A 21,788-nucleotide genomic window follows, 5' to 3' on the forward strand; every position below is an offset into this window, starting at 1 on the left:
GGTATCGTAAGGTAAGCAGTGAAAGCACACTCTCTGTTTTACCTCAATTTTTTAAGGTAACAATTCGAACTTTGCACTAAAAGGAAGCATAATTACTCAAAAGAGTTTCATTTAGAACTGTGTAAGCAAATTATTTGCTGTTAGGAAAGTTTCAAAGTGATAACTTAAAATAAGTTTTAGTCATTACCGATAGCTTATTGGTAGCAACTACAATCTTACTGCACTTCAAGTCCTAGAAAGTGAGATAAATATTAGGATTAAGTGTGTTCTAGGGTTGCGGTGGTGGTGGAATGGAAAAGTGCAATTTGGCTGTAGTGAATTAGAAATATCTGATTCCATCAAGGCAGGTGCTATAGGGCTCAATATAGAAGTAATAAACAAGTTAGACTCACTTTTATCATGTGATACTTTTGGTAGGCACTTTGAGATGTCAGGGGTTATATACTGTACATTTATGGGTATACAGTAAGAACAATATCGAGAAGGATGTGCTGTGATACATGTTTAGGTCTTCTGCAGAGTAATGAAGCAGGTGACCCCTATTTTGAAGAACTTCAGGGAGGTGGGTTAGTGGTGCCATCAGATTGTGTTGTGTGTGTCTGTAGAACAGTGGTATATGAAGACTACCTGGATTGTGAAAATCATTAGGAATTTCTATTCTCTCTATCCCGAGCTGCTTTAGGAAGAGATGACTATCAACAGTTCTGGTTTGAACGTCGTCACTATGGGCGTGTAATAATGATCTGATAGACTGTATATTGTCTACATTTCCAACGTCGTGTTAAATAAATGTTGAACACAGATGAAGAACGCCAGTTATGTCAGCAGTGAAAAAAGAAAAAAAACATTAAGCGTAGGAAGCTGTCAACGCTCCACAATAATTTAGTTTGTGAGTGCTGTTCTTAAAGTGTTTAGTTTTTATTCATGTAAAGTGTGTATTTCTAGCTTCAGTTAACAAATTTGCTGATGTGTGTGCTTCTTCACCATTTTTACCTAAAGAGTGCATTAATCATAATCATCGTGTTGTTTTAAATGTAGTGAATAAGGGTGAAGTCATTCAAAATCGGACACGCCCCCTTTTCTCACGGCCTCCACTTGGCAAATAGGTACAGCGTTGCCAAGTTTACTTTCCGGCTGTAACTGTAGATGGCTATGCCTCATCGCCAGCCCCGTGGTGTACGGGTAGCGTGCTTACCTCTTACCCAGACGCCCCGGATTCGATTTCCGGCCAGGTCAGGGATTTTTACCTGCATCTGAGGGCTGGTTCGAGGTCCACTCAACCTACGTGATTACAATTGAGGAGCTATCTGTCGGTCATATGGCGGCCGCGGTCTAGAAAGCCAAGAACAACGGCCGAGAGGATCATTCGTGTTGACCACACGACACCTCGTAATCTGCAGGCCTTCGGGCTGAGCAGCGGTCGCTTGGTAGGCCATGGCCCTTCGGGGCTCTTTTGCCACGGCTTTTGGTTTTTTGGTTCTGTCCCATCGCTTCCATGCCAAGACGCGTCGCTGCTGTTATCCGTGCCAAAGGTGGACACACCAGCTATTAGGTAGGCAGTCATAATGTTATAATAACGATCAAAAAGAGAAGTAGAAGAAGAAAACACTCCAGCTTTTGTCATACAGCGCGCTCGCTCAACTTCTCTGAGCACTACATTCTCTTTGGCAATATTAAGAATCTGTGACATTGGTAGCACTGGTAAAAAAAAATCTGACATTATAGTTGTTATGTAGCGCGGTAGTGTTGCTGCTGGTGGACTTTTAAATGTTGTTGTGTGTTTGTTCTTATCTCTGAGTATTAATTCCGACAGGTTAGTTATACAATATCCTGTGACTTTTCAATAACATGTTACAGGATATTCGTTCATTTCTGAAGTATCCCGATTTCCATGTACAACAGTCAATGTGATTCTTGTTTTGTGTTTCTCTGAATGGACTTGGACAGAGGTTAAGTATTGCATTTTTGAGGTATCTGTTGGTTTGGTTCCATTTAGAACTGGTTGTTAGGAAATATTTTCATTCAAGCTTCATAATAATAATTACCGATTTGTGGATTATGCCTCGTTGGAGAAATTGTGGGCATGGCATGGTAAATTGACAAATCCCTAAGCAATTTGAGTAGTTGTTTTCCTCTCCTGGTGTGAGATTACATTGATTAAGGTTTGTGATATAGTTCCCGTTTACCAAGTAGTTATGTTGATGAAGGTAAACTTAGGCCTACATAAATTTCTCAACCCCTAAAATCGTCGTCCTTTTATTACCGGTTTAAGGATTCATGAAACAAAATAACTTAATCAGCATTAATTCCAGATTTAATTATATTTTGGTTATGCATATTTTAGGAGAGTAAACTGACCATCGGTAAAGTAAATTGAACTGTAGGCATGTTGAAGCTGCCTTTAGTCTATTACACCACTGATTAGCTGCCTTCTGTGAAATTGTGTCAGCTGTTCTACTTGAATATGTCCATTTAAATACATGTATAAATTAGAGTAGACTGTAAAATCCTTTAATGGCCATCCCTGTACAGTTTGTTTATCCACAGAGATTTAGAACATTACTTTTGAGGGACGACCAATCAGCTGTGCGGGGAATGACACAGAAAGGAACATGATTGTAGTGAGTGATATATATTTACGAAGTGTTAACCGGAAAGGTAATGGGAATGACACGAATTATGACCAATAAATAGTAAATAACTTAGAAGTGAAGCTTCCACGGTGTGTAGAATTATTTAGTTCTTTTACTGGGTTGAACCGTGTTGTTGTTTTCTGTACATTCTGTACAGTTTGCCGACATTTTGAATACATTGCAGTATTCTCTGTCAAGGCGGCTGAAATACCCCTACTCAATCCGAGGTAATCAGTCGCCCAGGTAGGAGTCATACTACGAGAGAATTCTAGAAAGTATGTGTCGCAGCCAGGTAGTGGAATTTGCCCGCGCTGTTAAGTAATTAGAGGTTCGTCCTGCGTGTTTATGTTGAGGTCTATATGTCTTGATCTCATGAAACAGCCAGGGGGCTTACGTCACCCAGAAAGGGTGGGATATATAAGGCCAAGGTCAGGAACCACTCTCGTAGTGCGATCACTGCCTGGGAGACTGATTACCTCGGATCGAGTAGAGGTATTTCAGTCTCCTTGACAAAGAATACTACAATGTATTCGAAACATCGGCAAACTGTACGGAATGTACAGTAAACAACGACACGGTTCAACCCGGAAAAAGAACTAAATAAATAATAAATAAGAAGTTAATCTGGGAAGGATAGCTGAATCAGAATGTAATGGAACCAACTAGAGTGAAGTCTAATGTGTACTAGGACCCAGGAGACTTGCAATCTGCTGTTTAGCACCAGCAGCAAGGAAAACTTGAATTAATGCTGCTCAGAAATGATCTGTTTCTATGGCAAAGATTCCAGCTATGCCACGTTTTGTGGATGCTATCACCTCATGGCTTGACTTGCTCTGTCGTTTTTATGATTACGTATAATTTGTAGTAGTACTGTGTTACTATTATTGCTGTGCATGTTTCTTTTCCAAAAATTATTTTTGTTGTTTGAATTGCATTAGATATACATTCAACCTGTATTAAAGGATGCATATTGCAGGTGATGGTAACTGTGGCACCGCAGCGCTCCTAGTAACTGCTTTTGCTGCTTGTATGCCAGACTCCCTCTCTCATGGGACAAAGTATAGATGTGGTGCTGATAAAACTAGATTAGCCCTCTAGAGAAATTGAAGCAATAGATGTTTGATCATAGAGCTGTTTTAGTTGTAGTTAAAAATAAGCTTGATATAAGGAAGGTTGTAAATTTAGGAATATTAGGCAGTACCATGTGGTTGATAAGACGGCATGAGAGAGTATAATCAGTGGAAAAAGTAAATAAAAACATAAAACCAAATAAGGTGACTTTAAAGCAGTTCTCGGAGTGTGAAAACAGATATGTATCATTAAATGTGGTAAAGAATGGTAGAGACCCACTATATTATATCATCACACACTAAAGGCTAAGCTTTGTCGCTGCAACTATTCTCCTCTCAGTCCTGCAGTTCTCTTCACTTCCTTGTAGTTTTCACATCCCATCAAGTTTCTCCCATTCTCGAAGTATGTCTTCCTCTTCCTTTCTTTCCTGGTATTTTTCTTTCAAAGATGTTTACTTAGAAGTTATTATGTCTCAGGATATGACATACAAGTTTTATCTTCCTTCTTTCCATATCCTTTATCAGTCTCCGTTATTCATTGATTTCCTTTAAAACATCGGCTAGGGGTACCAGATCCATAATAGACTATATCTTAACAGACTTTGTATTCAGGAAATCTGTAAAGTGACAAGTACATTTTTGGATAACTAAGACATTGCTTTTTTTTACATGTTAGGATCATAGTTATGGTTCATGTTTGTGGGTTACTGCAGTCACGTCCTAGTTCGTGAACCATGGGCAACGGCTGAGTGGCCTAGTAAGTGGTCCTGAGAGTCGGGATACCAGTTGCTATGGAGTGGGAGTGGGCATCTTGGACATATTCTGAGTCGTGGCCCTCCTTGTGCTCAGGTGGCTAGGACTATACAATTCACCGGTGGTCCATAATCCGTTAGTGGAGAGATCCTCACATGGACTATGTGCAGCATCCTGCTTCATGAATTTACCGAGCTCAGAACACTTTCAGCAAGCCTCGGACCTATGGGAGTAATTGAGTCCCACTCCCATTTGACAGGCGAGGGACTCCTTGGAAACAACTTGGCGAACGAAATGGAATTCAATGGGGAGCTATCAATATTAATGGGGCTTATGGAAGAAAGAAGGTAGAACTAGCTGAGTCAGCAAAGAGGATGCATCTGGATGTGCTAGGAGTAAGTGATATTCGGGTAAGGGGAGATAACAAGGTAGAGATAGGAGATTATAAAGTGTACTGGACAGGTGTTAGAAAGGGAAGGGCAGAGTCTGGGGTAGGGCTCTTTATCAGGAATACCATTGCACGCAACATAGTTTCTGTTAGGCACGTAAATGAGCGAATGATGTGGGTAGATTTGTCAGTTGGAGGAATTAGGACAAGAATTGTGTCCGTGTATTCACCATGTGAGGGTGCAGGTGAGGATGAAGTTGACAAGTTTTATGAAGCATTGAGTGACATCGTGATCAGGGTCAACAGCAGGGATAGAATAGTGCTAATGGGTGATTTCAATGCGAGAGTTGGGAATAGAACTGAAGGATACGAAAGGGTGATTGGTAAATGTGGGGAAGATATGGAAGCTAATGGGAATGGGAAGCGTTTGCTGGACTTCTGTGCTAGTATGGGTTTAGCTGTTACGAATACATTCTTCAAGCATAAGGCTATTCACCGCTACACCTGGGAGGCTAGGGGTACCAGATCCATAATAGACTATATCTTAACAGACTTTGAATTCAGGAAATCTGTTAGGAATGTATGAGCTTTTTGCGGATTTTTCGATGATGCAGACCACTATCTGATCTGTACTGAACTAAGTATCTCTAGGCCTAGGGTAGAGAAAGTGAAATCTGTCTGCAAACGAATAAGGGTAGAAAATCTCCAGGATGAGGAAATTAGACAGAAGTACATGGATATGATTAGTGAGAAGTTTCGAACAGTAGACAGTAAGCAGGTTCAGGATATAGAAAGTGATAGGCGGCATGCAGGGATGCTGTAATAGAAACAGCAAGGGAATGCCTAGGAACAACTGTGTGTGAAGATGGGAAAAGGCGAACATCTTGGTGGAATGATGAAGTGAGAGCAGCCTGTAAACGTAAAAAGAAGGCTTATCAGAAATGGCTCCAAACAAGGGCCAAGGCAAACAGGGATTGGTACGTAGATGAAAGAAACAGAGCGAAACAAATAGTTGTTGAATCCAAAAAGAAGTCATGGGAAGATTTTGGTAATAACCTGGAAAGGCTAGGTCAAGCAGCAGGGAAACCTTTCTGGACAGTAATAAAGAATCTTAGGAAGGGAGGGAAAAAGGAAATGAACAGTGTTTTGAATAATTCAGGTGAACTCATAATAGATCCCAGGGAATCACTGGAGAGGTGGAGGGAATATTTTGAACATCTTCTCAATGTAAAAGGAAATCATCATGGGGGTGTTGCAAACAGCCAAGCTCATGGGGAGGAGGAAAATGATTTTGGTGAAATTATGCTTGAGGAAGTGGAAAGGATAGTAAATAAACTCCATTGTCATAAGGCAGCAGGAATAGATGAAATTCCTGAAATGGTGAAGTATAGTGGGAAGGCAGGGATGAAATGGCTTCATAGAGTAGTAAAATTAGCGTGGAGTGTTGGTAAGGTACCTTCAGATTGGACAAAAGCAGTAATTGCACCTATCTATAAGCAAGGGAACAGGAAGGATTGCAACAACTATCAAGGTATCTCATTGATTAGTATACCAGGCAAAGTATTCACTGGCATCTTGGAAGGGAGGGTGCGATCAGTCATTGAGAGAAAGTTGGATGAAAACCAGTGTGGTTTCAGACCACAGAGAGGCTGTCAGGATCAGATTTTCAGTATGCGCCAGGTAATTGAAAAATGCTATGAGAGGAATAGGCAGTTGTGTTTATGTTTCGTGGATCTAGAGAAAGCATATGACAGGGTACCGAGGAAAAAGATGTTCGCCGTACTGGGGGAGTGTGGAATTAAAGGTAGATTATTAAAATCATTCAAAGGCATTTATGTTGACAATTGGGCTTCAGTGAGAATTAATGGTAGAATGAGTTCTTTTTTCAGGGTACTTACAGGAGTTAGACAAGTCTGTAATCTTTCACCTTTGCTATTTGTAGTTTATATGGATCATCTGCTGAAAGGTATAAAATGGCAGGGAGGGGTTCAGTTAGGTGGAAATGTAGTAAGCAGTTTGGCCTATGCTGACGACTTGGTCTTAATGGCAGACGGTGCCGAAAGCCTGCAGTCTAATATCTTGGAACTTGAAAATAGGTGCAATGAGTATGGTATGAAAATTAGCCTCTCGAAGACTAAATTGATGTCAGTAGGTAAGAAATTCAACAGAATTGAATGTCAGATTGGTGATACAAAGCTAGAACAGGTCGATAATTTCAAGTATTTAGGTTGTGTGTTCTCCCAGGATGGTAATATAGTAAGTGAGATTGAATCAAGGTGTAGTAAAGCTAATGCAGTGAGCTCGCAGTTGCGATTGGCAGTATTCTGTAAGAAGGAAGACAGCTCCCAGGCGAAACTATCTTTACATCGGTCTGTTTTCAGACCAACTTTGCTTTACGGGAGCGAAAGCTGGGTGGACTCAGGATATCTTATTCATAAGTTAGAAGTAACAGACATGAAAGTAGCAAGAATGATTGTTGGTACAAACAGGTGGGAACAATGGCAGGAGGGTACTCGGAATGAGGAGATAAAGGCTAATTTAGGAATGAACTCGATGGATGAAGCTGTATGCATAAACCGACTTCGGTGATGGGGTTATGTGAGGCGAATGGAGGAGGATAAGTTACCTAGGAGAATAATGGACTCTGTTATGGTGGGTAAGAGAAGTAGAGGGAGACCAAGACGACAATGGTTAGACTCGGTTTCTAACGATTTAAAGATAAGAGGTATAGAACTAAATGAGGCCACAACACTAGTTGCAAATCGAGGATTGTGGCGACGTTTAGTAAATTCTCAGAGGCTTGCATACTGAACGCTGAAAGGCATAACAGTCTATAATGATAATGTATGTATGTATGTAGGATCTTAGTTTTTCAGAAGACCGGGCGAGTTGGCCGTGCGTGTAGAGGTTATTATTATTTCGTATGGCAAAAACAAGGATACATTATAAGTACATGTAAGTACATATTTCTTAAATAAGTATGTGATTTACAAGTCAGCGTTCAAAACTTAATGTCCAGACTTTTCAGCCAGTCCACTGCTTCTGTAGAGGCACTATGTAATTCTTTAATGGATCCATTGAATCTTCTTTTTGGGCAGTCCATAACATCGTGCTGGATGGTCTGAGGCACATTATCACAGTCGCAGAATGGGTCTTCAGATTTTCCCCACTTGTGAATGCAGAATTTACACCTTCCATGGTTTGTTCTGATTCTGTTTAGGGATGTCCATTCCCTTCTCGGTAAGTTGAAACCAGGAGGAGCTCTACAAGGATGGTGGATTAAACCCAGGTGGTCAGGATTTGAAGAGGTCCATTCTTCGCGCCAGATCTCATCAGCATCAAAATGTGTTTCCAGGAGCTTCTCGCCTAACTTCCATGATGGGTTTCTGGACTTTAATCTCTTCAGTTTCTGAGGGTTGCAGTCCTGATGTAGGGGCAGTTGAGGGTTACTGCGACATTTCTGCCATTCTCTTACTAGAGCCAGTTCTCTTTGTATATGAGGGGGATGGATGTTGGATAAAACGGGTAACCATTTTAGGGGTGTCGATTTGATGGTGCCTGATATTGTCCTCATGGTATCATTCAGTTGTGTATCAACTTTTGAAGTATATACACTGTTAAGCCACACAGGGCAGCAATATTTTGCAACTGGATAGTTCTAGGCAAGAGCTGATGTTTGTAGTACTGTCGCGTTTGCTCCCCATCCTGTTCCACTGGAATTGTGTAATATGTTGTTCCTTGTTTTTATCTTGGCTGCAGTGTTAGAGAGATGTTGCTTATATGAAAGTGTCCGATCCATTGTGACGCCCAGATACTTTGAATATGGGTTATACTTAAGTTTTTGGCCTTTGAGTTCGACTTGAGGTACATCGTTGGCTTTTTGGTTGTCTAGGTGGAAGCAGCTTACTTCAGTTTTGTTCAAGTTAGGTTTGAGTCGCCAAGTACTGAAATATTTGTTCAGGTTATGGAGATCCTTTGTGAGTGTAATTTCTGCTGTTTTGAAGTCACTCGATTGGGCAGCCAGAGCTATGTCATCTGCATATATGAATTTCCTGGAAGTAGTTTCTGGAAGATCTGCAGTATAGATGCTGAATAGTAGAGGAGCAAGAACTGATCCCTGGGGTAAACCATCGTTTAGTATATAGAACTTACTCTTATTGCCGTTTAAATGTATTTCGAACGCTCTATTGCATAGCATGTTGTTCAGCAGTGTTGCGAGGTTCTTACAGGAAATGATCTTCAAGAATTTCAAAATCATCCCTTGTCGCCATACGGTGTCATAAGCTGATGTCAAGTCCACAAAAACAGCGATTGTCTTCTTCTTGTCTTGAAATCTGTTCTCAATGTGGCTGGTGAGTGCCAAGACCTGGTCACAGCAGCTTCGGTTAGGTTGGAATCCTTCTTGTTCAGTTGGTATGCATTGGAAGGCTATGGTTGAGATTCTGTTGTAAATCATTCTCTCCATTAACTTGTAGCAAATACTTAAGAGTGCTATTGGTCTATAATCTTCAGGACTATCTCCACTTTTTCCGGGCTTTAGAATGGCAACTATTTTAGTTCTCTTAAGCAAAGATGGAAGCCTACCACTTCTTAAGATGTCATTAAAGAACATAAGTAACCAGTGTAGGGTTCTAGGTCCACAATGTTTCAGGAATTCTGGATATGTCCCATCCACTCCTGCTGCTTTGCCTGTTTTTATTTCTTTTAGAGCTGTTGAGATTTCTGCAGTTGTGAATTCCCCTGAGAACTGGGGGGTTGATTCAGTCGAGGATAGCCTAGTTTTTAGCTCTTTCTTGAGTTTTTTTTTGATTCATCTGTATTGACGTTTTCTGGTATTTTGGACAGTTTGATGATTCTTTTAGCTACATCTACTGGAGATACCTCTGAGCTCTTATTAATATATTTGGGAGTACAACTACCAAGTTTTCTAAGAAGGGTCCATGCTTTTCTGCTTGAGTGTTGGAAATTCATGCTTGCTGTCATTGAGTTCCATTTATCTTTTCTGGCAGAATCTAGGCTTTGCAATAGTTCATCAGCGACTTCTGTTCTGTTGCTGATTTGGTATTCTTTGTACAGCTCATCACATCTTCTATTCCATCCGGGGATATATTATTTTCTAAATCCTCTGGGAATGTGTTTCTTTGCTATGGAGCATGTTAAACTAACAAATCACTTATAGTTGTCCAGTTTAGGTGGAATCCACTGAATATTGTGATCCAACTCTTTAGTAAACGCTTCCCAGTTTGCTCTTTCAAAATTCCAGCGAGGTACAGGTGTTGATCTTATTATTGGGACTTCAATGCCAATTTTTAGAAGAATTGGTCTATGCTGACTTCGGGGAAAATTGTTCAGTACTTTCCTGCTGCATTGTAAAGGTCTTCTGTGCTTGTCCCTTGAAACAAAACAGAGGTCTGGGTTGGTGTCCTTCTTCCATCTTCCTGAGTGAAAGGAGCCTCTCTCTTTTGCATCGTACACAAGGAAAACATCTTCTGTTTCAGACCATTCTAACACACCAAGACCATCTGAATTAGTATCTCCATACCCCCAGGAAGTACTCCTACTGTTGAAATCTGCCATAATGACTGCCGGATGATTTACATTCTTGATGGCTTCATTACACCAAGGTTGAGATGGTGGTTTGTAAATGTTTATTATTTCCAAGTCTGCAACTTTAATCCTGGTGGTGAAAATGTTATCAGATGTAGAGGTGCGCGGCTGTGAGCATGCATCCGGGAGATAGTAGATTCGAATCCCACTATCGGCAGCCCTGAAGATGGTTTTCCGTGGTTTCCCATTTTCACACCAGGCAAATGCTGGGGCTGTACCTTAATTAAGGCCACGGCCGCTTCCTTCCAACTCCTAGGCCTTTCCTATCCCATCGTCGCCATAAGACCTATCTGTGTCGGTGCGACGTAAAGCCCGTAGCAAAAAAGAAAATAAAAAAAAGTTTTTCAGAAGTATATTCAGATATTGCATGGCTGTAATATATTAAATATGGACAATATATATATTATTGTATTAATTAAAGCAAGTTATATAGAGATTATATTAAGATATCTGTAAAAGAGTAATATTCCTTCAGTTTTTTTCTTAAAACATATAACCGATTTAGAGTTCTTTATAACAGAAGGCAACACATTATATTCCCTAAACATGGATGATTCACTCCATACTTTACTGAATTAGAGTGAGAGGGATATATCCTTAATGATCCTCTAGTTTCATATCCATGAATTTCACTAAAATGGGAGAAGTTAACAGTAGAATGGGTTAATTTCCTGTCTAGCTTATACAAAAAGACTGCTGATGAAAATGCAATTTGTTTATGGAATGGCAGAATATTTGACTCTGAAAAAGCTTCATGTGACGGTTTGAGGAAGGGGAATCCATACATGATTTTGATGGCTCTTTTTTGTAGGATTTCCAAATTATTAATGTAATCTTTCCTACATCTTCCCCAAATAAAGCTTGTGTAGCCTATGTTAGATGTGGGTGAATCATTGCATAATATATAGGGCCTACACTTCAGTTGTTGATGAGAAAAATTACTGTATCGGTATTTGTTAAAATACTTCTTCTATTTTGAAAGGCCTGTTTAGCAAGAATTATTCTTCTTTCAATTTCCTTGGTGTATCTGTAGTCTTCAGTTATAATGCTTTCTAAGTAACAGAAATGTTGCACTTGTTCTGTTTTGAAATTTCCTATTCTTATCTTTATATTAACTTCCCTGCCATCTTTGCTCACAACTAAAATTTTGGTTTTCTTACTATTGATTTTAAGTTTGTAATGTTTCAGTGTATCACACAGAACAGTCAACATTCTATTTAATTCCTTCTCAGAGTCTGCTACTATGGAAATGGCATCAGCAAATCTAATACTGTGGATTCTTTTCCCATTTATCTTCATTCCTGTAGTCCTTTCCTTTAAAACACATATTGCTTCTTCAATAAACAAGTTGAAAAGGTATGGTGAGAGTGGACAACCCTGCCTCACTCCTTTCTTAATTCTTGCCATTCTTGTACATCCATTCACCACTACATTTGTATACTGGTTCTTGTAAATTTTCCAAATGAGCCAGTCAATTCCTATATTCTTCATAGATATCAGGCATTTTATGTATTTGCCCAGTGGCAACGCCTGATATCAGGCGTTTTGTCGTGCTCTTTATTTTATATCGGTAATCGAATTATTATTTATCGAAATGTGCTAATTACGAATCAGTCAAAGGAAAAATATTCGGTCATAATCATGAAATAGTTTGTATAATAGCATATTGCACTGATCTAGTGTAAATCGTTGCCAGATTAGCGTCAAAATCCCGCTGTCTTGTGCTAGCTGCTACATACTCAGCGGCCGGCCACACGGATGTCTCAGCTGAGCCAGCTATTTTTAGTCGCCAGTTTTCCGTCTGATATGCACTCATGTCAGCAATATTGAATCATGTCCTCACGGGAACAGTGAATACATCTTCAAAGGGATGTCTCAGATTGTTTCGGGTACATAACTTGAACCTAGGCAAACCATTTACTTTATGCAAGGTGACATTCTACTGGTTGCTTATAAAGAGAAGAAAACACGGAAACCAGTTTATTGTCTCACAACTGGATGTCACGCTGAGGACAATGTTGTAAGGAGTTGAAAGGGAAATGAAGGGTTGAAACCACTACAGATTCATAAGTACAATAACTTCATGGGAGCTGTAGATAATAAAGATAAGTGCATTTACCATGCCACTTGTTCCAGACTGACCAGAAGGTACTGGCAGCAAATTTTCTCAAATCTTGCAGATATGAAAATATTTGTTGCATACATCCTGTACAAAAAGAACACGGATAAACCTTTAGCAAGACAAGCCTTCATTGTCAGTATAGTTGCTAAATGAACGGTTCCCTATTCCAGTTGTGAGGCCAACAAGTCATGCAGGAGGCCCCTCCCATGCTCTCGAAAACTTGCCACAGAATAACAATCGCCTATGTGCTGTGGGCTTACAAGAAAAGAAGAAGTAGTCTACATTCTGATGTCCAGGATGTTATGGTGTTCACCAGGGGTGTTTTCATAAACTAGTGCACTTCTGGCGGCCTGACAATCGTGGAGTAAAAAGAAAGGCCCACCCAAGGGACTCTGAGTGAAATGTACAAGTGGTAGCATACAATTTTTGCATACATTTTTGTATATTTTTTCCAGTTAAGGACAGTATTATAAACTATACACCGGTATGCAACTATCCACTATGAACTGGTGCTCCTTTTCTATGTCATCTTTTAAAAAATACCTAAATGTAAACATATTATATTTAGCAAAACTTTTGCAAAAATAAATAATATAAACAAATTCAATATATTTTTGGATGATAAATACCAGCTTTAGTATCATCATCTTATTCCTTGTACTTCTGAGGATAAAAGGGTGTGTTGTTTATGTATGTATAATATGTTAACAACTTTTAACACAATTTATACTAAGAGTCTGCAACACCGGAAAATATCGCTGCCACTACAGGATAAATGACCGCCACTTCGAGGGTTAATGCAAGTATTGTTTCTCTCATTCTTTTGCCTTGTCAAAAGGCCAATTCCAGGCGTCGCGTGTTTACATTTGTACATTTCCCTTTAACATATATATGAAACTTACCATCTAAACAAATTGAAATGTATGCATAATAACGTCTGGATGATACCTAACAACCTCCACAAATTTCATTGTAGTAAACCTGATGTATGCGATTTTATAAAATTTTAAACGTAGCGATCGGTGTTTACGTGGTACGGACTTTTAACTTTTACGGTTTTTCTAAATTCTGCGAATTGTGGTAACTTATTGGTAATGTCAAGGTATTGTTTCCAAGAAGGACAAAGATACATTTTGCGAAAAAAAACCAAATGTGTAAGTTGCGTAATGTCTCCGTAATATAGTTTGTCCAGAACTGTCCTTTACGGAGATAAAATCTCTTGCTCGAGGAGATGGCCAACTGATATAACCCAGATTGATAAAATTTAAGAAGTTCTTGATTTGGAAGTGAAGACTTCCTGCGCTTGCCGTTGCGGGATTACACACGCGAATCGGTGCTATGGCGATATGGAATGACATGAGGGGCTAATAAATCGTAAACCCCGCATCAAATACGATCACTGAATGATAAAATGTATATTTAATATCGCAGTAAGTAATAGTAAAGAAGGGGCGTGATGGCGCAGCGGTCAAGCTGCGTGGAACCATCAAGACGGACTGGGTTCGAGTCCCGATTAATGCATGTGTGATTTTCGAGGTGAAAGTCACGTCCGGTGGTTCGGATTTCGCGTAAAAAATGAGGTTCCGTGGCTTATGATACTGAGATTATCGGTCACATAAAACTACAAGCTTCATTTCTCCACCTAATAATAATAATAATAATAATAATAATAATAATAATAATAATAATAATAAGGTATATAACTACAGATACTGGTTTAATAAAGTAAAGTGTTTTTATGAATTGTCACACATTTATTTAACACTAATAACAGCGAATGTAAAATGAACTAAAATATTTGAAAATAACTGAACATTCAACGCTTAACTAGCCTACAGTTGAATGAAAGCTTGATCAGGAAAATCTATATATATAAAATAAGAGTTTTGTCTGTACATTGCTCACAATTTAACAAATATGGTATTTCTGTATCAGTCGTCTCCACAGTAACAAGAAAATGCATTTTTTAATTTTCTGTAATTTCTGTCTGTATGTATGTATGTACACGCATCACAAGAAAACGGCTGAAGAGAATTTAATGAAAATCGGTATGAAAAGTCGGTAAATAAGTCGCTACAATCTAAGCTATAAATAATTTTATTCATGCTGAGTGAAATGGTAGCTTAGGGGAAGGCCTAACATTTCATTCTCAAATATTTGTTATTAGTGGTTGTATCTTAATGAAAATCGGTAGGCAAAGCTGGAGAATACGTCGCTACAACCTAGGCTATAAATAATTGTATTCACGCTGAGAAAAATGGTAGTTTAGGGGAAGGCCTGTAATTTAATTCTCAAATATTTGTCATTAGTGGTCCTATCTTAATGAAAATCGGTATGCAGAGTCGGAGAGTAAGGTGCTATAATCTAGGCCATAAATAATGTTATTAATCCTGAGTGAAATGGTAGTTTAGGGGAAGGCCAAAAATGTAATTCTCAAATATTTATGTTTTTAGTGGTCGTATTGATAAATATTACATAACTAAAGTTATATGGTATTAAATTTCCGATCATTTATGTCTTATACATTGTTACCGTGTAGGCTATGATCACATAGATATTCATGAATTTGGATTTTTGTTACTAAGTCTATATCAGCCCGGGTCACAAGAAGATTGGTAAACAGAATTTAATGAAAATAGGTATGTAAAGTCGGAGAATAATGAACTAAAATCTACGCTGTAAATATTTTTAAGACGCCCCAATATCACAGCTTCGAAAGAAAACTAAATGTGAAGGCCTACAATATAGAAAGCTCATAACATTGATCAACAATAACATTATATTGACCGTTGTTTGTTGTGATGGGCTTTGTGTCTCCTGTTGCCTCTCTTCTCGGATAGATAGGATCACTGCTGCATACCGTTTTTTTAAAGTTTGTTTTACGTCGCACCGACGCAAATAGGTCTTATGGCGACGATGGGATAGGAAAGGGTTAGGAGTGTGAAGGAAGCGGCCTTGGCCTTAATTAAGGTACGGTCCCAGCATTTGCCTGGTGTGAAAAAGGGAAACAACGGAATGCCATCTTCTGCGCTGCCGACAGTGGGGTTCGAATCCACTATCTCCCGGATGCAAGCTCACAGCTAAGCGCCCCTAAGCACTCGGCCAACTCGCCCGGTCGTACCGAGTGTAAGGCCGGGCGCACATTGATTGGGACGCAGGCGAAGCAGCTAAAGCAGCGCAGCGTCCAGCAGAGCAGATTTTTTAATTTTATTTAATAATATATTTAATGCAGCCAAATAGCCATAACAGAGAGTATAGGTTACATATTTGCATAATCACTTATAGACATTGTTCTTCTTATACAGAATTCAATGTGGTACTGTTCACACGTTTTTCCACATAGTTTGCACTCACAGTCTATACTTGGGTCATGGAAGTGTTTTGATTTGCAGAGTAGGTGATGAAAACCGTGAACTGCTAATCTTGTAATGACATGTCTTAATTCAAAATTAGCTTTTGTCCACGAGCGATCTATCATTGGCCCTGTGCCATAGAAGTCTGGTTGGACTTCTTCTCTCTTCTCTGTCAGATTTGCTAGCAGTTTCTTTGATGCACCGGTGTTCGGTAGTGGCATACTTGTCCTGAGATCTTCTATGAGAAATGATTCCCTTGCGGGGAGATTGCAAGTCTAGATCATGTCGTTTTTGATACACCTATCACCTTCTTTATATAGTTCGCTTTCACCTTTTCCAAGGTTGATAAGTTCCTCGTTGTTAAATATGTCCAGATAATTTCAATGCCATAAGTCATTATTGGAAGAATTTTTATTCTGTATAGCAACATTGCTGTCTCCAGACTGAGTGATCTAATGTCTTTTATTTCATGCATTGCCATCATTTCTTGAGTTGCCTTTTCTGTGACATGTTTTGTGAAACAATATGCGCTCGATTGCAGGGTGATGCCTAAATATGTGAATCCTGGTACTATTTTTAATTTTTTATCCCGAATGAAGGTCTCTGCTGAGGCGGGTACTCTCCCTCCTATCCTGAACACCATGGTGTCTGTTTTTGAGATGTTTATGAACAGCTTGTTTTCGGAGCACCAGTTTTGAACGTCATTTACATTTTCCTGCAGTTTTGTTATGTCTCTTGAGCCAATTACAATATCATCGGCATACGCGCAAGAAAATACTCCCTCTTTTTGGGTAATTCTTAGGATATCTGCGGTTGCAACTATAAACAGCAAAGAACTCAGTGGGTCACCCTGTAGGACCCCGTTTGATTGAGCTATTGGATCTGATAGAGTGAGGTTATCCGAAACTCGTACTTCGTTCCACTGCAGTATTGATGTGATGAGATAGGTCCATATGTTGTTCGTGCCTAGCATCTCCTTGTAATTCACACAAATCATTGCACCACCGCAAGTTGACAGACAGTGCAGGACAGAGCCACAGTCTAATATATACAGTCGCGAAGCTCTAATAAGAGGAAGGTTCATCCATTTGACAGCTGGAGCGACACTAGCACCTCTAGCGGCGAGGTAGAGGCAACTTGCTAGCAGACAACAGGGAACGAATTAACACTACAGTCTAAAATGGTCATAACTTCTGAACCATTCATGCAAATAATGTTCTGACAAGGTTATTGCAATCCTTATGAAATAGTGGAGGTGGTCAAACAATTTATTTCGATGAGGAGTTCGAGGATAATATCGAAATATTTATTTAATTTTAAGGAGTTATGTTTTTTCACCGCGGACTATAACATAAAATCGCTTCTAGAGACCAACCGGTTCGAAATAGGCATATACCATCCCGGACTTTTTTGTAGAGATTTTTATGCTCTACAATTCATACGCTTACACTTGGGGTCTATCGTTGACGGTTCAGGCAGCGTAAGCCAAGAAAGCAAGTGGCCTACCATGGTAGAACGCTGGCCTTCTTAGACCAACTTGGCAGGTTCGATGTCGGTCGGTCGGTCACTTGCTTTCTTGGGTTACGCTGCGTGAACCGTCAACGATAGACCCCAAGTGTAAGCGTACGAATTGTAGAGCATAGAAACCTCTACAAAAAGTCCTCGATGGTATATAGCTATTTCCAACCATTTTCTCTCTAAAAGCGATTTTATGTTATAGTCCGCGGGAAGAAAAGTAGCTCCTTAAGATTAAATAAATATTTGGACATTATCCTCGAACTCCTCATCGAAATAAATTGTTTGACCTCCTCCACTATTTCATAAGGATTGCAATAACCTTGTCAGGACATTATTTGCACGAATGGTTCAGAAGTTGTAACCATTTTAGACTGTAGTGGTAATTCGTTCCCTGTTGTCTGCTAGCAAGCTGCCTCTACCTCGCCGCTTAGAGCTCTGTAGTCTCCTCGGATGAAAAATATCATCAGAGCTTCGCGACTGTATATATTAGACTGTGACAGAGCAGAGCAGACCGGATTTGCACCTACTTCCGTCTACCACGCGCAGTCTTCGAAACACAGTTTCCTGCGCACGTGTCACGTAGTTAGTTAAGAAATGGAGGAGAAAATTACCACAGCCGTTCGGTCTCACCGTGTTTTGTAGGTACTATGTGAATCATGTGGACCGCAATGCAGTATGCACTTATGTATGTACACGCATCGTGAGAAAATGGCTGAACAGAATTTAATGAAAATCGGTATGTAAATTCGGGGAATAAGGCACTACAGTCTAGGCTATAAATCATTTTATTCACGCTGGATTACAAGGTAGTTTAGAGAAAGGCCTAAAATGTAATCCTCTAATATCTATGAAACAATCCGTGGCACAAGTTCTCGCAAAGTTGAGTATTTAACACAAAGGTCTAATGCTGATTATAGAGAGCATCATCGCCGGCTCCGTCGCCGTCATCAACCATCACATTTATGTGAAGAAATAAGTACGGAAAATAATTTATCATGTCTTGTCAAATATAAATGCAAACGCATTCACAACAGATTGTCAATGTTGATTGATTTTAGTATATTGTGTCTTGTGGCAACTAGATGAAAATCTAGCAGTACATTTGTAAATACATATTTTCTCCCTCTCCCCCCCCCCCTTTCTGATCCTATTAATGAATTTACCATGCAAGTTGGTCGTGCGGTTAGGATCACCTTGCTATGAGCGTACATTCGGGAGATAGTGGGTTCGAACCCCTTTGTCGGCAACCCTGAAGATGGTTTTCCGTGGTTTCCCATTTTCACATCAGGCAAATGCTGCGGCTGTACATTAAAGGCACGGTGGCTTCCTTCCCATTCCTAGCCCTTTCCTATTCCATCGTTGCCATACGATCTATCTGTGTCGATGTGTCGTAAAAAATATAAAAAGTAATCATGAATTTAGATTTTTTTGCTTAGTCTATATGAACGCCGAACATCGCTAACATAGAAATATTGTTCAGTCTTGTAAACTGGCGAAGGTGGTTGTTTTTATTGCGATTGTGTTAGGTGAACAACCACGTTGTCATCAGCACAAGGGAAATTGTGAAGATGACTATCAAAACGAGAAAAATCACCAATGCTTGAAGAAAAAGAAAAAATAGCCTCTTTATACTGGATGCCCCAATATCACAGAGTCTAAATAAAACACATTCTTTCTGAAAACCGTCGAGACCCTGCGTGGCAATGTGCGCTCACGTGCTCTGCGGCCAACTGCTTCTCAATGTGCGCCCGGCCTAACAGCCTGCCTGAATATAGGCGAGAAGTAGCTGGGGAGTTAGATAACTTTCTTCTTTAGCATGCCATTCCTGTGGTTCATAAATTTTCTGATAACGTTGGTACCTAACACACTGGTTCATCATGGCATTCGAACTATTGAATCCCTACTCTGAGGCACTGAATGGAATGAGCAGTGTGCATATGTAACGAAATAATGGCAGAGGAGTGTTCACGGCTCTCTGCGGCCTGGTCATTCCAGCTCTGGAACTTTGGACTGTTAGATCGGCACTGTAGTACTGTTCGTTAAAAGTGAGAAAATATGCGGTTTTTAATTTGATCGAGTGTTTTATATGATATAACATTGCTTTTAATCGCTATATTCCTACTGACGTTTTTGTAGTTACCTATGTTGACCTCAGTTAGGAAAACCAAAAAGTCAGTCTTTCTGAGAATCCCGTAGCGAAGCACGGGTACATCAGCTAGTATATAATTAAAAAATATATATATATATATATTCATCCTGCTTCTGGTATAGACTCATCAAAATACAATTTCCCACAAGTAAAACGAGTCACCGGTAATTTTCTTTCGATTTCACTTACATTTAAAAAGCACTCGTCTTTCATCGATGGTTCACAAAACGGTTCAGCTTCATCGTTGCACTTGCGAAAATTGGGTACAAAATAAATATCACCATTATGTCCAGTGATGGTACAAACGTAATATTTTGAATGTTTCTTTCCGCTGTATTTTCCAAGTACGAAGTCACCCACTTCAAAAGCCGTATCACGGGGTGGATTTTTGTCATCTGCTTCGATCTTGTAGTCTGTATCAAGGTACGTAGAATACAAGGTAGGGATCACGAGGGAGGTGCGCAGTGGCAAAGCAGAGCTGTGACGTCACGCAGGACCCTCGCGTTGAATCTGCTCTGAATGAGGTAGAGGTAGTTCGAATAAGAATCGCTGTGCACGGAGAAGCTAGGTGCTAATAATACACGATAGTAACATATCTGTGGTGTATAAGAAACCGTGTGTGTTTATTTTATGAGATAAAACGTAAAAAGCAGTAAGAGTATACACTTTTCAGTATGCTTTGTCGTGCCATTGCAGGCAGCATACATCATAGCAGGCACGCGAAGGAAAGAAACATACACTTTCATGTATTCCTTAAAACCACTGACTAAATAAATGGTGACAGAAGTAATCAAGACATTATCGAAAGCTATCTTTCTCAGCTTCGAGGGTTCGGAAGGCTTTATGACGATCCTCTTCCGACAGCTGTGACGCGAAAGGTGAAATCATTGCTTCTAGCCTCAATGCTTCCGAGGCGATAAGAAATTCCTACTGTTCTCCTGAAGATTATGAAATATTACGCCCAAGTATGTACTGATGAACTCGATCAAAACTCGGATATCGTGTGCCTGTCTAAGGCCAGCGTTGAGCCCACAACATCCTATTTTTTATCGGAGGATGAGCAAGGGTTCGTTAAAGCCCTTGAAGATCTAGTAAAACAGCTCGAGGACAGTCGTGAAACCAAGGACCTGCTTGAAGACTTCACTGGCTATACTGCATAGCTTTTAGGATAAAGAAGAAGAACCTCGATATACAAAGTAATTACGGAGAGAAAACAGGTCAAACTACAAGGGTGGAAATTATATTTCAAAAAGAGTTCCATTTTTTTTTTTTGCAAGTTGCTTTACGTTGCACCGACACAGATAGGTCTTACGGCGACGATTGGACAGGAAAGGGCTAGGAGTGGGAAGGAAGCGTCCGTGGACTTAATTAAGGCACAGCCCCAGCATTTGCTTGGTGTGAAAATGGGGAAACCACGGAAAACAACCTTCAGGGCTGCCGACAGTAGGGTTCGAACCCAATCTCTCGCACTGGCCGCACTTAAGCGACTACAGCTATCGAGCTCGGTAGTTTCAATTTTTTTTGCTAGTTGCTTTACGTCGCACCGACACAGATAGGTCTTATGGCGACGATGGGACAGGGAAGGGCTAGGAGTGGGAAGCGGCCGTGGCCTTAATTAAGGTACAGCCCCAGCATTTGCCTGGTGTGAAAATGGGAAACCACGGAAAACCATTTTCAGGGCTGCCGACAGTGGGGTTCGAACCTACTATCTCCCGAATACTGGATACTGGCCGCACTTAAGCGACTGCAGGTATCGAGCTCGGTAGTTTCAATTTTACTACGGGAAAGAACTGAAAGAGGGTTCTAACATCATCACAAACCTTACGGATATCCTGAAAAAGAAATTCCCCAAAATTTATGAGCTTGCAAGTTGCTTCGTGAGAAGCCGTTCTTTTATTCGAATGGACGCTTTAAACAAAAGTAAGACACTGAAGAGACCGGGTTTCAGTTAATACAACACCGATAAAGTAAGAAGAAAAGCAAAGAAATTCCACTGATGCTATGGATAAGTGTGTTTGATATTTTTTTTAAAATATCAGCATTATTCTTTGTGTATAACATACCTGTTTTTTAATTTTTTTATGAACGGCAATTTGTTATGTTGCATATGAAACCAGTGCTAAGAATGTTAATATACAGGCTCATTAATATGGCCTATCTAATGTTAACGTGGAATTTGTCATTTCCTGGCACTT

General features: G+C 39.9%; 1 protein-coding gene across 1 annotated transcript in view; it reads left to right on the plus strand.

The window, feature by feature from the left end:
- Positions 1–1,741: 1,741 nt before the first annotated feature.
- Etl1 (SWI/SNF-related, matrix-associated actin-dependent regulator of chromatin, subfamily a, containing DEAD/H box 1) overlaps positions 1,742–21,788 on the plus strand; it is a 308,851-nt gene continuing 288,804 nt past the window's right edge. The window contains exon 1 of the mRNA XM_067139725.2: positions 1,742–1,813. The gene's annotated coding sequence lies outside the window, so the exon portion shown is untranslated. The remainder of the gene's footprint in view (positions 1,814–21,788) is intronic.

Source organism: Anabrus simplex, chromosome 2 (genome assembly GCF_040414725.1).
Source record: "Anabrus simplex isolate iqAnaSimp1 chromosome 2, ASM4041472v1, whole genome shotgun sequence".
Lineage (NCBI taxonomy): Eukaryota > Metazoa > Arthropoda > Insecta > Orthoptera > Tettigoniidae > Anabrus > Anabrus simplex.